Source organism: Taudactylus pleione, unplaced genomic scaffold (genome assembly GCF_031769625.1).
Source record: "Taudactylus pleione unplaced genomic scaffold, aTauple2 ptg000602l, whole genome shotgun sequence".
Classification (NCBI taxonomy): Eukaryota; Metazoa; Chordata; class Amphibia; order Anura; family Myobatrachidae; genus Taudactylus; species Taudactylus pleione.
In genome coordinates, this window is record NW_028285004.1 from 4,726,826 (window position 1) to 4,744,827 (window position 18,002).

An 18,002-nucleotide genomic window follows, 5' to 3' on the forward strand; every position below is an offset into this window, starting at 1 on the left:
TTCTCTGTATTGGACATCCATTTGGGATAGTGGCGCCCACATATGCATATAATTTAATTTTATACAATTAAAATGTAGACATAGTTAAAATGTCGATATTTATAACTAGCTGGGATACCCGGCTTTGCCAGGTGGACCCTGAAGTACACCTGCAGCCCTCATTTTGTTACGTTGTCCTATAACCTGGATACAGTAACTATGAAAATTATTAGTAAATGACAGTGCAGGCAGCGTATTCTCATACAGTTTGGATATGTGGTATATCAGAAGCAGATTGACTTACAGAACAGAAATCAGTAAAGCTTCCAAAATCACTTGAGTTTTAGAAATCACTGCAGAACAGAGAGGGTGATTCAGCTGCAGACTTAAATGCTATCGCAGCTGATTACATGTTAGCAGTTGTGATAGCTGTAATATGGTAATGCATCAGGAGGTGTTCAAATCAAATTTAATAAAATGTAACCTTTATTAGTAATTATTAAAAAGCTGCGGATCTCCTCATTTTAATAGAATAAATGGATACGGCGAAAGAAATATTCAAAATAATTCCGAGTAATCGTGCTCCTATAAATTCTAGATTATTTATTCACATCATACAGGAGTTTTGTACCCATGGTGATCCTGAAATAAACATAAACCAAATCAAATGTAATCACTCATTTATTTATTTTATTTTATTAACAGTTTCTTATATAGCGCAGCATATTCCATTGCGCTTTATGTCCTTATGTCCCTGCTATTATACACTTAGTTCCATTCTGCTCCTAAATATTACCTACAACACCCAATATTCCCTGGTGGTCTCCCATCCAAGTACTAATCAGACCCAATACTGTATAGCTTCCAAGAACAGATGAGATTGGGCATATTCAGTAAGGTATGGTTGTAGGACTATATAAACAGTAGATTGGGGGTCCTGGTGTAATATAGTTAAGAGCATTATGTAGGACTAACTCAGTATGAGAAGTCCACTTTGATAAAACAATGGACATAAATTCCAAAGTATTGCACCAGCATACTTTGATTAATTAATAAAATTGGTTATGTTACCTTCTAAAGTATGTATATCATATTCATATAGCCATATAAACAGATTATCTAAATGCAGGTATAAGTAATGTCAGTCTAATAGTGCCTGGGGATTATAGTCTTCACTCTTACCTATTTCTACTTTCACTTCTCCTGAGACTGCTGTATCACACCTGAACCAGACCCTAGAACTAGCCCTTGATGAAGTAGCTCCAGCTACCCATCACATTCCGCGTAGACTTAGACGTCAACCGTGGCATTCCAAATTCACAAGACAGCTACAAAAACTCTCACGTAAAGTAGAACGGCAGTGGCGAAAGTCTCATACTCCAAGTGACTTCCTCACATATAAGATGATCTACCACTCTTATCGTAATGCACTGGATAATGCCAAACAGACATATTTCCAATCTGTTATCTCTGCCCAAGCCTCTAACCCCAAGTGACTTTTTAATACATTTAAATCACTTCTTACCCCTCCATCACCCAACCCACCTGCTACTATCAGTGCACAAGATCTTGCTTCCTATTTCAAAAACAAGATTGATAATATCCGAAATGAAATGGTATGCACTTCCTCAGCCAGGGTCTTGTTCAATTCCCTACCTGAACCCAGTGGCACATTCTCATCATTTGACCCCACTAATGAAGATGAAGTAGCTACACTCTTCTCATCCTCCTACTCTACTACCTCTCCTCTTGATCCTATACCCTCACAAATCAGTAAAGCTCTGTCTCCTGTGCTCATTCCACACTTAACTAAAATCTGTAATCTCTCTTTCTCTACTGGTATCTTTCCATCACTGTTCAAGCATGCAGTGATCACTCCCATTTTGCAAAAACAAAATTCTGACCCTAACTCTCTCTCAAATTACCGTCCTATCTCCCAGCTACCTTGCCCCTCCAAGCTACTGGAAAGACTTGCCTACACTCGCCTCACACACTTTCTTAACACCCACAACTTATTGGATCCACTTCAGTCAGGCTTTCGTTCCCAACACTCCACTGAGACAGCACTGACTAAGGTAGTAAATGATCTGGTCACTGCCAAGGCTAAAGGCCATTACTCACTCCTAATTCTTCTATATCTCTCTGCTGCCTTTGACACTGTTGACCACTCTCTTCTCATACAAACACTACAATCCTTAGGTCTTCAAGACACAGCCCTTTCTTGGTTCTCATCTTACTTATCTAATTGCTCCTTCACTGTTCGCTTTTCTGATTCTACCTCCACTTCGCTACCTCTATCAGTTGGAGTACCACAAGGTTCAGTATTAGGTCCTCTGCTTTTCTCAATATATACCACCTCTCTTGGCAAACTAATCAGCTCTTTTGGTTTTCAGTATCATCTGTACGCGGACGATACTCAAATTTACCTATCCTCCCCAGATTTGTCACAATCTGTGCTGGTCCGTGTCACTGAATGTCTCTCTGCCATTTCATCTTGGATGTCATCTCGCCACCTCAAACTTAATATATCCAAAACAGAATTAATTATATTTCCACCAGCCAATAGCAATTACCAACCTGATATCTCTATTACTGTTGACAACTCGACAATCTTCCCCACCCCACAAGCTCGCTGCTTAGGTGTGATCCTTGATTCTTAACCGTCTTTTGTTCCCCACATTCAATCTGTCTCTAAATCCTGTTACATACATCTAAGAAACATAGCCAAAATTCGACCATATCTTACGCAAGACACTGCAAAAACTCTTATACACGCACTCATAATTTCCCGCATTGACTATTGCAATAGTCTCCTTATTGGTCTTCCCAAAAACAGGCTCTCCCCACTACAATCCATTTTGAATGCAGCTGCGAGGTTGATCTTTCTCACCAAACGTTCAGTGTCTGCTGATCCACTCTGTCAGTCCCTCCATTGGCTGCCGGTCTTCTACCGTATTCAATTTAAAATACTTACACTCACACATAAAGCTATTAATCAAACCACACCAACATACATCTCTTCGCTTATCTCAAAATATCTTCCAACCCGACATCTCCGTTCTGCACAAGATCTGCGTCTCTCATCCCTGCGCATTACTTGTTCCCATGCACGGTTACAGGACTTTTTTCGGGCTGCACCCACCCTGTGGAATGCCCTCCCATGCACAATAAGACTTTCCACTAGTTTCCAAACATTCAAGCGCTCTCTGAAAACTCACCTCTTTAGACAAGCTTATCAGATTCCAGGATCGCCCACCTAACCTTTTATAGCTCCCTATCTAACTCTCTTCTTATAGTAAACACCTATCACATCTTCTCTTTCTTCAATTGAACATCCTCCTAACCCTAGGCCAACTTTCCAGTGTGATTGGATTATACAGCCCACCAAGAAAATCTGCAATTGGGCTGGACCAATTTGCAATAGCACCTCTCCTTGTGTATCAACACCTATTTCCCTATAGATTGTAAGCTTGCGAGCAGGGCCCTCTTACCCTTATGTATGTCATGTATGTATGTCTTTTACAACCCAGTATAATGTTAATCCTGATTCAAATTGTAAAGCACAACGGAATTTGCTGCGCTATATAAGAAACTGTTAATAAATAAATAAAATAAATAGTGAATATTTTGGACATCACTTATCAGCAATGAATTTGTTCTATTTCTTTATCTTTTGTCTATAACCCCAAAAAAACTTATACTGCTAAATTGTGTTTAAGTAATTTTATTGGGTGCTTGGAGATTTTTTACTATGATTTTCTAAACTGACGTGTAAATATGCAATGAATTATATAATTATAGGCATAGTTATGAGCCTTACTCTGGTGTGATGTATATTGTCAGCCCAAATAAATAGGAGCTGTTCCTTTTTAGCACACCTGATGATGTGTGCAACACACCCTAACCTCTTTCTCTGAGTAACCTCTTCTTAGGGTTATAAGCACAGTCTGCACAGGAACCCAGAATGGAGAGGTGATCAAGCCACCAACCAGGCGAAACGGCCGTCCTTCCGTACCAGAGGAGGTCCGGTCAGTGAACGGACCAGACCCCCGCACGGTGACCCTGATACATATGTACACTTGCTGTCTGGCCACCGTATCAGTTCAGCTTATTAAACTCCGCATGAACAGAGATACAGCACTCTGATCTCTTATAGTATAATTTGGAGACCTGTCTGCCCTATGGCTCATGCTTTCTTGAAGGCATCTGATTACACAGGCTCATTTATGATCTGACTATTGTGGCAGCACAGTGGATGTACTGCTGTAAACTCAGGGGAATAGATTTGAATAACCTATTTGGCTCTTGTTTACTATCACTGTGTGATGATTTTGAGACACACTTGTATCCATTGTAAATGTAACCCTGGTTAAGGGTTAAAATAAGAACTGTACTTATAAATCTATGTAATATTTATAAATGTACACTTTATGAGGTCAAATATATATATGTATAGTCACAATTCATGATATATGTATTTAATGTATTAACATATCAATTTATGTGGTACTTTTTATCTCTGTGGTGAGGTGGTGCTACAGTGTGTTGGATGCACTGGAGGAAAAGGGGTGGAGTAATATAGGTGGAAGTGAATTGGTTCCTATCAGGAAAAGAAGATCCGGTGAAAGGGAGGATATATAACAGCTGTTAGCAGCAGCTGACCATAGTTGCCAAGTCCGCTTATAACAAGTGGAATTGGGCTTGTTATTTTTGCAAGTTGCTTGTTTTTGGGCTTGTTTTTTTTTTAAGGCTGCTAGTTTTTGAGCTTGTTTTTGTTGTGTGCATTGCCGAGGCACCCCTGGAGGTAAGTAAATATGTGTGTGTGTGTGTGTGTGTGTGTGTGTGGGAGGGGGGGGAAGGTTGTGTCTGGGGAATAGAGGGCAGTAGTCAGTGGACAGGGTGAAGTTGGAGGGGGCAGGCATGAAGGAGAGGTAAACTAGATGATAGAAATGAGGCAGGTACATGGGGGTGAGTTAAAATTACTGAGGCTGTTAAAAAGAGGGGCTAATGGAATTAGGTGACAGGAATTAAGGAGGTAAAGAAAAGGGTGAGAGAAATGCAGAGAAGAAGAGTCAGGTAAAGGAAAGGTGGGTACATACTAGATGATTTGTCACCTGATCCTGCTGATTGGGCTGACATATCATCCACATCGGCCAGTGTGTAACCACTATGCATGACCCTGCGCAATCCCGCGGGTCGTCCATCGGGGACGTTCCTTTTGCCTGCATGTAGGGCCGAGGGAACGAACCAAATGCCGATGCTGGCATAGTGGATGGAGCCAGTGCCCGACATATGGGACTTTTGGTCACTACATCAAGTATTGACCGCCCGATATATATTGCGTGGTCGGGTGTCGCATCGCTGGACACACACATCGGCAAGTGTGTACCCAGCTGAAGACTGGCAAGGGAATGAGGTATGAAAAGAGGGAGGAGGTAAAAATATGGTGGCTGGTATAGAGGGAGAAAAGCAATATAGGCAGATAAGGCTGTGCATACACTAAAATATTTAGGTTAGAGAAGAGGGGGAATAAAGAAAGTTAGGCAGGGAGAGAGTGAGGACAAAGAGACACCCCCATAAATTGGGCTTTTTTATTGGGCTTTTTAGGATTGATTTGGGCTTGTTTTGGGCTTGTTTTTTACTTATAGGTAGCTTGTTTTCCATTTCAGAGTTGGCAACACTGCAGCTGACAGGCAGTTTGCTGATCCCTCCCTCCTGTGACCCGGGCAGCCAGTGAGCGGCGATGAGCAGCCAGGCACAGGGAGCAGAGCCGGAGAGAGAGCCCAGCCAGAGCTGGGGAAGAAGGTTTGACAGCGGTACTCACCCTGTCTGGCAGGAGAGGCGGCGTCACAGCAGGTGGTCCCAGCGGCAGAGAGGAGTGGAGGGACCCGCGCCGATGGGGGCGTTCCCTGCTGGAGGAGGCGGTAGTGCTGTTGCCCATCGGCGCTTGTTGCGAGGTGAGCCGGCGCACAGCTATGAGCTCAGCGGCTGCAGGGCCATCAATCACCGCTGCTATATGCTGCTGATTGGGAGCCGGTCAGGCTGCAGCCCATGAGAGCCGGAGACTGAGAGGCGAGGCAGCTCCAGTGTCAGATGGACGGCATCAGCTGTACTGTTCGGGCTGTGAGTAATTAATACCTGGCACTCACACAGACACAGATATCCCTAGTGGCAGCAAAGAGGCTCTATAGGGACAGAGGCTTATATCCCAGGATCATAAGGAGCACTAGAGGATTTATCTACTAGTGGTGCTCTTTACAGTGGTTCTACCACAGCTGTATAATTAAATACACATTTGTCTAAGAGGAGCAATTAACAAGCTTCATACCAGAGAAACTATAGATATACCGTATACCTTTTAGACTATATCAGAGGAAACCTCTAATTACATTCTGTAGAGTTAATCCAGGGTCTAAAACAGTACCTGAATACAGTGTAACTTGAGCCAGAGGAATCTCAGAGACAGTTGCACTATAATATTGAGTATACTCAATACTATAATATTATTATATAGTATTGAGTATTACTACAGTATATTGGGAACAGCAAAAGCTACAGTGTAACAAATGGATATTTAGGAGAGTAATTGCTCATTACTTTAGCAGACTATAACAAAGCTTCCAAGTAAATTCTGCAGCCACAAGAGGAGTTCAAATCTTATACAGGCACATAGCCTTGTTCTCTGGCTTTTACATGAATAATCCCACAGGATATTATATATACTGACATTGTAAGAGTTTATTTCTATGCCAGGCATCAGTATAGATTCTTGCATGAACCTTACTCTAATTTAACCTGGAATATACAAATACTAATTTGTGGTACAACCATAACTTCACTTGCATCTAGAGGAAGTCCCATAACTAGGTTAAAGGACCATTGGACTAATACCAGGGACAGTATCTGTGATTTATGAACTTGAAATATTTATATCCTAAGTCCTTATGATTGTAATACTTTATTGCTTAGAAGTTTAGGATATTAGGTGCCATATTCAAGGTAGTAGTATAAGCATTGTAAATTGTAATAATATTGTTACTGCGTTGTCATTAATGTTATGTCAAATGTAAAGTGAATGAGTATGTATGGGAACAACATTCATTTAAGTTCTTCATAAAAGTAATATATGACAAGTCAACTAACTGTATGTTTACTTACCTGGAGTGATTACAGTGGGAGATCCATTACTGCGGAATCTATGGAAGGAAAAGACATTGCTGGTAAATGTGAAGTGAAATGATACAGTATTGTATTGTGTTAACACATTATCTATACACCACACTATATATTTTAACCATTGGGTTATCCCAAGTAGACCCACATAAACGATAAGTACTTGGGTGGAGGCACTGACATTGTGGATGTACACCACTTAGAGGAATGCTAAGGGTGGGTACATTAAGAGTAACAAGGTGTTAATAACCCAGTATGCCTTTTAGAGAGTAAAGGGGGTTACATAAATATAGCAAAACACACTGTGTACAACTATATTACTTGGCAACAATGTATCTATTAAACATTCCAGGGGAATACAGAGTAGTACAATCCCTATATGAGGACTTGATTTTGATTTTTTCTTTTTATTACCACTCTGTGTGTTGTGACCATGTGATGACATATTCAATGTACATCCGTATTTCATGTTAATAATACAAATTATGCTATGTATTGTTTGGTTAAATGTATGGTGTCTGCTAAGTGCTCTAGGGGAATATAAATTAGCACCATCCCTACCGAAACATATGGGATTTGCATATCCATGTACAATCATATGAATACTATATAAATGCCATTTACATGTGATATTATTATCCCCAGGCACTATTAGACTGACATTACTTATACCTGCATTTAGATCATCTGTTTATATGGCTATATGAATATGATATACATACTTTAGAAGGTAACATAACCAATTTATTCATTAATCAAAGTATGCTGGTGCAATACTTTGTTTGGAATTTATGTCCATTGTTTTATCAAAGCAGACTTCTCATACTGAGTTAGTCCTACATAATGCTCTTAACTATATTACACCAGGACCCCCAATCTCCTGTTTATATAGTCCTACAACCATACCTTACTGAATATGCCCAATCTCGTCTGATCTTGGAAGCTATACAGTATTGGGCCTGATTAGTACTTGAATGGGAGACCACCAGGGAATATTGGGTGTTGTAGGTAATATTTAGGAGCAGAATAGGACTAAGGACCTCATTCAGAGTCGGTCGTAGCGGCCGCACGGTCGTACGGGCTACGACCGCAAAATCCGATCGTACGGCTGGTCGATCGTAAACAAAGTGACGCCCATTCGTTAGCACTGCACCTCCTCTAGCTACCGACTGATCAAACGAACGAGGCAGTCGTAGTCAGGAGCTGTCAGGAGCTGTATGCTAATTATGTTCTGATGTTTGCGGCCGTATGTGTTGTATTGATGGTCACATGTCATGTTTACATGGACTATCGATCAGCTTGTTATTAGCTTGTTGTCAGTTATCTAATTAAGAGTGTTTAACTCTTGCTGTTCTTTTTATTTTATTTTTTTTCATGTGTCAATAAACTTTATTGTTTTTTTCGTGGGTGTTTTCTCTGTTCTCTTTTTTTTTCTAAATTTCCAAAACAAAGAAATGTTTATTATCTGTGAATGTACTGTTGCTAATTGTGTTAACTTTAAAAATGCATGTGCATTTTGCGTTAGGTTCATTTGCACTCTTATGTTTGCAATTGCATACTACGTGTTTACTTTTATCCAATAAATCTGACCTTATTTTTCGGGTCACATGATTAAAGGATTGGCCAATAGTGTTTTTTTTTTAGGAAACTGAGTAAATATTTTAACCAATCATCTTTATTTTACCCCATGTATATTTCATGTTTTCTGTAAAATCTGCCATTGCCATCATGAGAGCCGCGGCCTTTACCCGTAGAGAATTATTGATTCTTGTTCAGATCATGGACAGGCAGATTACGACCGCCCAGCCTCCAATTTCAAACCGCATAAAGCGGGCGGCCTATGCGGAGGTGAGGCGAGCCCCTTCGTAGTGCCGGATATAGGCGCAATATAGTGCAACTAAAGAGGCGGTGGTCAGATCTGCACCGCCGGTCGCCAGTCCTTTTGCAAAATTTGCGGGCGCGATTACGCAGACGTAAGTATGCGTTTGTATAAATGTTATAATTAGTGGACTGTTAAAAATGTATGTTCTTTTTCCAATTCTTTTAGTAAATGTAAAAAAACCCTCCTGTATGTTGTCCCTATTGTCCTGAATGTGTAAAGTGTACTTGTATTGTGTAGCTGAAAGTGAAAACTAAACTTATTTTTTTTTTATATCTTTAAATTTTAGAAACACAGTGGAGACAGAGAAGGGCCCGCAGATTTGGAGGCAATGCAGGTCCCAACCTGCAGCCCTCCCCCTCACCTTACCCATCCGCTCAACCCAGCCCTCCCTACCCACCACCATACTCCCCCAGTAACCCTCCCTCCCTCTTCCAAACCTCCCCTAGTATTCTTCCCTCCCCTGCCCACTCATCCCAAATCTCCACTCCCGTGCCCGAGTCCACAACACAAATATCCCCTCCCTTTGATTTTTTCCACTCCATTTCCCCTCCCACCATTCCCCCAACTCCAACTTACTCCCCATCTCCAGCACCATCTCCATCGGGTACTTTGTTGCAACGCTCTGATGGTATGTGTTTTTAATCCTATTTTTTGTATTTTATTTTTTTTTGGAGTGTTGTTGTTATCCATGTTTTTTTAAAAATTTGTGGCCTGTGTGTTTGTTTTCTTTTTTACAGTATGGGTGTCAAAATCATTGCGCAGTAATGCTGTTATTCAATATTTTGTGCTTATGTTTTGTGCCTGGGCCCTTTTTTGGGGGGGAGCCTTGTGGGGTTTCCAAAATGCTTTTTATTTGGTGTAAAAATTGATTACATTTGGATTAGTATTTTAGATTTAAATAAAACATGTCACAGAACTTGGGAAGGTGATAGGAACCAGACTAACCTTGTTAATGTTGTGTACACTGTGTTTAAAATGTACTAAGATGTAACTTCATTAGGAAAAGTGATGTTTGCCATAGCAAACAAACACATTGTATTTTTGGATTATCAAGAACATTCTAGAAGTGAATACGTGCAGTGTGTTTTAAGGATATGGCCATCATGACTTAAGAATACACCTCCCTGTTGTTTTTTTTAACATCCTAGGGGTTTTTTGGTTATGCCACATAGTTAGAGTTTCCAATTGTTTTTATACCATAAAAGTTTCTACATGTTAATAATGTTGTGTGGATGAAACTTTCGAACACACCCTAACATCATTGTGTTTTCCCACTTTTTGGGACATTGAATAATGTTTAATGTTCAAATGTTGGACATTTTTTAGATGTTTTTAACCTACAAATACATTTTTCTGTCAACAGATCTAACCAACATCATGGTGGAAATTCGAGAGGAGCTCACTCAAACAAGTGGACATTTGTTGGTGGCCTACTGCTGCCTACAGAGGATTGAGGGGAGGCTTGACCGATTTTAGTTTTTTACTTTCCTACTTATACCTTTTAAAATTGTGCTTATTCAAGTAAAGTTTTTGTTTGAAAAACATTTGTCCTCTTTTTAAAAAAAAATTAAATTGTGTAATTCTGCATTTCAAATAGTTTGTGAACAAAGCTGGGTGCCTTTCCATAGTGTAACTAATTACAAAATGTTTATGTAAACCTTAAGAACATTTGCAGTAATGTTTTGTTTTTTTTTTGCTTTGGGGTTGCCATACATTATCCACCTCAAAATGGCTTTCAAAAAACATTTACACCAAACCTTTTTTTTTTTGGAAAAACATTTATTAAATAACAAACATGTTGCCAACATGCTTTTAATCGTAAAAAGCATTTCATCACAGAATCACACATAAAAAATGTCCTCAGGGTTTTCCAAATTAAAATATCTTGCTTAGTCAGACATAAACAACAATAGTCAAAAACAAACATAAAATTTCTTTTTTAACAGACAAATTAATAAAAGAAAAGGCAAATTAACTAAACATGTTGTGGTATATCCGGGAAAATTTTGTTAGTTGTCCAAAAACAGTACAGGGTATTGCCAATGGGTTCCATTAGTTTTGCAGTTTAGGAAAGTGTTGTAATTTTGGTGGAAGAAAAAATAAATAAAAAATTAGGTACACCATAAAATACATTTGCTCTAAGTGTAAAATTCAAAATAAATGTAAAAATTATTACCTAAAAAATCTGGAAACAACAGAATCGCATCTGGCCCCCCCCCCGACAGCATCACAACACCTTCCTCCGGGAGGCCATCCTCTGGCAAGGCATCCTCTGGCTGCAAAATCCCACACAGGACCACAATGCGAGAAACCATATCCGGCAAGTACATGAGTGCACCACCAGAGTGATGGAGACACCGGAACTGGCCCTTTAAAAGGCCGATACAGCACTCCACCACCTGCCTGGTGGCAGTAAACGCGGCATTATATTGAGTTTGTGGCCCTGGTGTGGGAGTCAAATAAGGAGTCAGCAGCCAGGGTGTGCAAGGATATCCACTGTCACCTGATGGAAATGGGACACCAAAAGATACATAAATTGACCATAAAAACATGTTTACACTATTATTATAGCTACATCCTGGATTTATACTTACCAAGAAGCCACGCATCACCAGCTTGCAGTGTGCTTAATTTTGCCCAAATCCCTGAATGCTGGATCACGTACGCATCATGGCTGCAGCCTGGAAGTTTGGCATTCAGGGAGAGGATCTGGAGGGAGGCATCACATAGCACCATTACATTTAGCGAATGGAAATGTTTACGGTTCCTATATATTTGTTCCCTGCATGCAGGGGCCTGAAGTGCTATGTGAGTGCCATCCACTACCCCTATGATGAGTGGAAAGCCTGCAATCTCAAAAAACTTCTGCTTTACCACATCAAGGGCTTCCATATCCAAAGGCATACTAATAAAATGTGCTATATGATTGAAGAATGCATCTAGCACACGCCTCAGGATCCGTGAAAATGTGGGCTGGGAGAGGCCACCCACCAGCCCCACAGTGGTTTGGAAGGACCCTGAGGTGCAGAAATGTAACACCGCCAACAACTGTGTAAGTGGTGTGATTGCTGTAGGAATGTGAATCTGACTTTCTAGATCATTCTTTATTATTGAAAGAGTGTCTAGGATAATATTTGGAGGCAGGCGATAAGTGGTTACAACCACATCATCAGGCATTCCAAAAAGGGCGACACGTGTTCTATATATCTTGGCCCTTGCACGCCTCCTATGCCTATGCCCAGGAGGAGGCTGAGGAAGGTTGGTGGGGGGCAACATGGCCACTATTAGCTGGCCCACATCGCTCTGTAAAGTTTAAAAAACAGAAAAAAGTGTTTTTGAGAATAAATTTTGACTATTTTTCCAAAATACTTAGCTTAGTAATAATGGTGAATATTCTTACAGGGTCGGGCAGTGCCATCTTCGGGAACCCCTACAGGTGTATTTTGTGTACGGGTTTTTTTTTATGGAAGAAAAAGAAAATAATGTTATATTTTAAATACACCACTCTTACTACTATTCTTGTTAAAACAATCCTTAACTTTGAAATTGGCCAATATTAAAATTTGAACACTTAATTATTGTTTTATCAATAAAAACCAGAAATGCATTTTTAAATGTTACAAAAACTGCCAAAAACACTTAATTATTAAATTAAACAAACTTTTAGGTTTGTAAAAATAGACACTTACCTGAATCAAGTACAAACTGGACTGTTAAACACCTTTAAAAAAAAAAAAAAAAAACATGACAAAAATTGTTTGAATAATGTCCTTTTTTTTTATTTATATACCAAAAAAAAAAACCTTGCAGTAGGCTGGCACACTTACTGGAGTCTTCAAATAACGTTGTAACTTAGATCCTCCAAAAACACGGCCACCCAAACACAAAAAGTAACCGGGTTTGTTACATTTATGGACAAAACAAAATTAAAATTATAACCACAACTCAAAAAAAAAAAAAAAAACAACAAAAAAAACCCACCACCCACCACCAAACACCAAAATAAAAAAAAATAAAAAAAAAACACCACCCAACACCAAAATAAAAAAACACACACAAGCACCACTCAAACAACACACACAAGCACCACTCAAACAACACACACAAGCACCACTCAAACAACACACACAAGCACCACTCAAACAACTCCAAACAATGTAAACACTAGCAATCCCTTCCTGCACCTCTAATTACTCCAACTACAACCCACAAGTAAGGGAATATTTGGCTTTGCCTTAAATAAGGAAAAAAACCACAATGATTGAATCATGCAGGCAAGGTGTGCATTGTACGTAGGCAAATAGGGATGCACAGGTAACCAATCCAGGGATGCGCTCACATCTAGCCCAACCCACGCAGTGATTACAGAATGCAGGCAAGGTGTGCATTGTATGTAGGCAAATAGGGATGCACGGGTAACCAATCCAGGGATGCGCTCACATCTAGCCCAACCCACGAAGTGATTACAGAATGCAGGCAAGGTGTGCATTGTACTTAGACAAATAGGGATGCATGGGTAACCAATCCAGGGATGCGCTCACATCTAGCCCAACCCACGCAGTGATTACAGAATGCAGGCAAGGTGTGCATTGTACGTAGGCAAATAGGGATGCACGGTTATCCAATCCAGGGATGCGCTCACATCTAGCCCAACCCACGCAGTGATTACAGAATGCAGGCAAGGTGTGCATTGTATGTAGGCAAATAGGGATGCACGGGTAACCAATCCAGGGATGCGCTCACATCTAGCCCAACCCACGAAGTGATTACAGAATGCAGGCAAGGTGTGCATTGTACTTAGACAAATAGGGATGCATGGGTAACCAATCCAGGGATGCGCTCACATCTAGCCCAACCCACGCAGTGATTACAGAATGCAGGCAAGGTGTGCATTGTACGTAGGCAAATAGGGATGCACGGGTATCCAATCCAGGGATGCGCTCACATCTAGCCCAACCCACGCAGTGATTACAGATGCAGGCAAGGTGTGCATTGTACGTAGGCAAATAGGGATGCAAGGGTAACCAATCCAGGGATGTGCTCACATCTAGTCCAACCCACGCAGTGATTACGGAATGCAGGCAAGGTGTGCATTGTACGTAGGCAAATAGGGATGCACGGGTAACCAATCCAGGGATACGCTCACATCTATAAAATAGTCTTCACAAGCACAATTCTTTATGCTCTCTCACGTTTGGAAAATGTCAAGCGAGGAGCATGGTGGTCAGAGGCCAACTGAGGCAGGTAAGTGTTAAACACATTTTGATAAAAACACAAGAACAGTTCATATTTCCCAAAAAAACATATTTTATTTTATCTAATTTTAAAAATATTGTAGGTGCTGGGAATCCAATACCACCACTAGAGGAGGAGGAGGCGGGGCCAAGCAGGCCAAGGCCAAGAAACCCTCCGTTTTCAAGGATAGAGCTTGAGACATTGGTGATCATGACAATGGAGAACCTTGTCCATGCCCCAAGAAATATGGGGGCTAGAGCCAAAGACAGGATTTGGGAGGAGATATCCAGGGCTGTTAATGCTGTGGGGACAACCCACAGAACCATGAAAGTCGTGAAAAAATGGTAAGAAAATGATATTGTGAGTGTACTGAAGTCAAAAGCGAGATCTTATTTTAAAAAACTAACCCTTAAAAAATGCAAAATCACATTGTCAGATGGACCGATTTCAAGTACCAGTTGAAGAGGAAGCTACGGAGTAGGGTGGACCATGCTGCGGGGACAGGTGGTGGTCCCATCCCTGAGGAGCTGACCTTGACGAGGTTGGAGATGTTGGCTCAGGGATGTGTGACGGAAGAGAAGATAGTCGGCATGTCCACTATGGACACTGACATGGCCGACTTCAGTGCTCCACATGTGCAAGAAGGTAAATTTTTTTTGGAAGGCAAAAAGTATAAAGCTCAAACGTGTATGCGTTTTTTTTTGTAAAAAATACTAATGTTTTTTTTTTCTAATTCCAGACTCAGAGCAGGTTGTGCCTGCTCCTGAGGTCAAGTCTGGGTCCAGCACAGATGGAGACTCTGCAGGGGAGGATCCAAGTACTCCATCTGGGGACCCTGTGGAGTCTACTCCAGGGCAACCATCAGACCGAGCAGTGCCTCTCCTCACAAGGTTGGTCTCCCAAACTCAGGAGAACAGATGTGTTCTTCTGAGGATGGAGACCACTCTGGTGAGGGTGGCGGTGGCCCTGGAGACCATTGCTGGGGCCCTAGACCATTTGGCCAATACCCAGGAGCAGGCAAACCCACCTGCCATGATGGAGCGAGACTCCCTTCCTCCCAGGACCACCACCTCTGGCAGCCCAACAGCCACCCCCGTAAGTATAGAGAGCCCTATGCCTAGGCCTGAGGAAATCCCATCTACCTCTGGCCAGGCCAGTCGGCGTGTAATACGCCAGTCGGCTGTCCGTAGCTTACCTCTTCCTCCGTGCCGGCCCAAACGACGAAAGTAGCCCGGGATATCTCCTCCCTCACCTCTTGTCCAGTCCCCATATTTCTTGTCACCAATGTCTCAAGCTCTTTTTTTTTTTTTTTTTTTATAGGCAAATGTTGCCCTAACAATTGAAATTAAAATTGTGATGAAAGGCAAATTCCCAAAAAATAAAATGACTAATTTAACTATATCAATGTATACATGGTTTAAAAAGTATGGTATCTGAAAAGGCTGCTTCGCAAAACACAATGCTAGATGTTTTTAGAAATGTCCACACAAAATAAGTTTAAAAAGCACAAATAAACATATGTGTTACGAATTCCCTAATGCACACGCAAGTGAAATCAGTTACAAGGTAATTAGCAGTGTTAATAGTTACAATGCACCAATCTTAGCTGCTTGGTTTGTGTGGTTCCAATTAGAAACATCACAAGTAACATCGGATTAACGATTGTACTGTTGTGGCTTATGGACGCTTCTTGCCTACCTTAGCCTGGACGATCATCCTGTTCGTAGAGTGACGTTGTCATGCATCCACAATTCTTGGTCGTACGAAGCAGATAATTTATGCACTCCCCTAAAACACCTGGAAACGCTGAAGAATGCCTCCGTTTGGAGACCACCACCCCCGTATACACCCACAAACGGACTTTCCTGTCAATCAACTTTAGCAATCCACTTCCGTTTCGGAAGCCCTACGACCGACAGTATTTTGCATCGGTAGAGCTGATATGCACATGCGCACAGCTAGCCATGCGCAGGCGCAGAAAGAAAAACATTGGATGCGTACGACCGTGCGGCCGCTACGACCGACTCTGAATGAGGTCCACTATCTTAAAGTTAGATGCTGGCATACAAAAAAATAAAATGTTTTTCTCTAATTACATTGATGTCAATAGCCTGCAGACAGTTGCTCAGCATTTTGCTTATCAGGGTTGCTGCTATAATATTTCAGTCTCTCAGGCAGTTCTCTGCACACCAACCACCTAGGTACAAACTTCTTTCCCTTACAGTCTCTTGCTGTAATATGGCACTTCTGTGTCTGCTGTGAATTATTATTATATGGCAGCCAGCTGTCTTTCAGCACCTCAGCAGATCTCTACTCCCCCTGACAGCAGCCTAGTCTCATTTTACATACTTGCTACATAGTTTCTTGCTGTATACAATCAGGAAGCCGACTGCCTTAATACCGGCAGTCGGCTTCCCGACTGTCATATCCCGGCGAGGGTGAAATGCCGGGCGTCTATATCTAGACGCCTGTCATTTCCCCGATGCTGGGAGACAGGCGCTCGGCATCCTGATGCAGGGCGCTGCGAGTGGAGAGCCATGTGGTGGAGGGTTAGGTTTAGGGCACACAGGGGGGACTTAGGGTTAGGCACCCCTGGGAGGGTTAGGCACCCCCCCAGGAGGGTTAGGGTTAGGCTTGGGGGAGGGAGGGTTAGGGTTAGGCACCCCCGGGGGGGACTTAGGGTTAGGCACCCCCCTGGGGGACTTAGGTTTAGGCAGCAGGGAAAGGGAAAGTAGGGTTAGGCACTTAGAGGGGGGATTAGGGTTAGGCACAGGGGGGGGAGGTTAGGGTTAGGCACCTGTAAGGAGGGTTAGGGTCAGGGGGGTTAGGTTAGATTAGTAGATACTTACCTTAGGATGATCAGGATTTCCAGTGCTATCGGGCTTCTGCTGCCGGGCTCTGCTGGTTTGTCAGGCTGCCGCTGCTGGGATTCGCACTCCCGGCCATGCGGCAGCCGGGATATCATACCAATTCCATTTCTTGCAGCTCCATTCCTCAGGAAGATACCTAAGGTGGGGTCTCCTTTTATATCCTGGCCAACTTTCCTGCCTCGCGACACTACACTGTCCTGCTTTGTCCACAAGACAGGTCAAGCCTTCATGACAGCATCCTGGCTTCCATGGCAACCGCTACCTCTCCTTGCCCAAAGGTATTGCTGGGCTTGAAACCCTCTCAACCATGGGTTCTATGCATCTGTAGGTCATAGGCTATTGTCGGGGCACAGTCTTTTGATACCTCATTATCACGGTAAGGCGTGGGCTTGGACCCTCAGTGGAGTCAGATGCAGAATGGAGGCTTGTCTGTTGGTACTGAAAGGCAGCTGGTCTCAACGGAATATGACTCATGAGGTGAGTGGGTACTTGGAGGGCGAGGTTCCGCTAAAGGGATGCGGACTATACTCAGCGAACGGGGTCGGTTGGTCCGCAGCGGGTAGTGGGTCCAGGTGGCAAGCTGGAATGCAGAGGCAGGTGAGGTACAGAGCTATGAGGTGGTAACACTGAGACACTCTGTAACTGCAGCAAGTAAGGCGCAAGGGAGCACAGGAACTAGCTCACAGCTATGCTGTGATAAACGTTGCACTGGCAACTAAAGGACCTCTTGACAGCCTTTTAGTACCCTCAGGTAGTGCAGGATTGGCTGCAAAGCACTCCCAGGACAGCTGAGATCTGATTGGCTCCCACCGGACACCTGACCAAAATCCAACATGGCCGTGCCCAGTAGTCTCCAGCGTGAT

At 42.2% G+C, this 18,002-nt stretch overlaps 2 pseudogenes; one reads left to right on the top strand and one right to left on the bottom strand.

The window, feature by feature from the left end:
* Positions 1–772: 772 nt before the first annotated feature.
* On the bottom strand, positions 773–891 carry LOC148480753 (5S ribosomal RNA; annotated as a pseudogene).
* A 7,153-nt stretch (positions 892–8,044) lies between these two features.
* On the top strand, positions 8,045–8,163 carry LOC148480754 (5S ribosomal RNA; annotated as a pseudogene).
* The last annotated feature ends 9,839 nt before the right edge of the window (positions 8,164–18,002 follow it).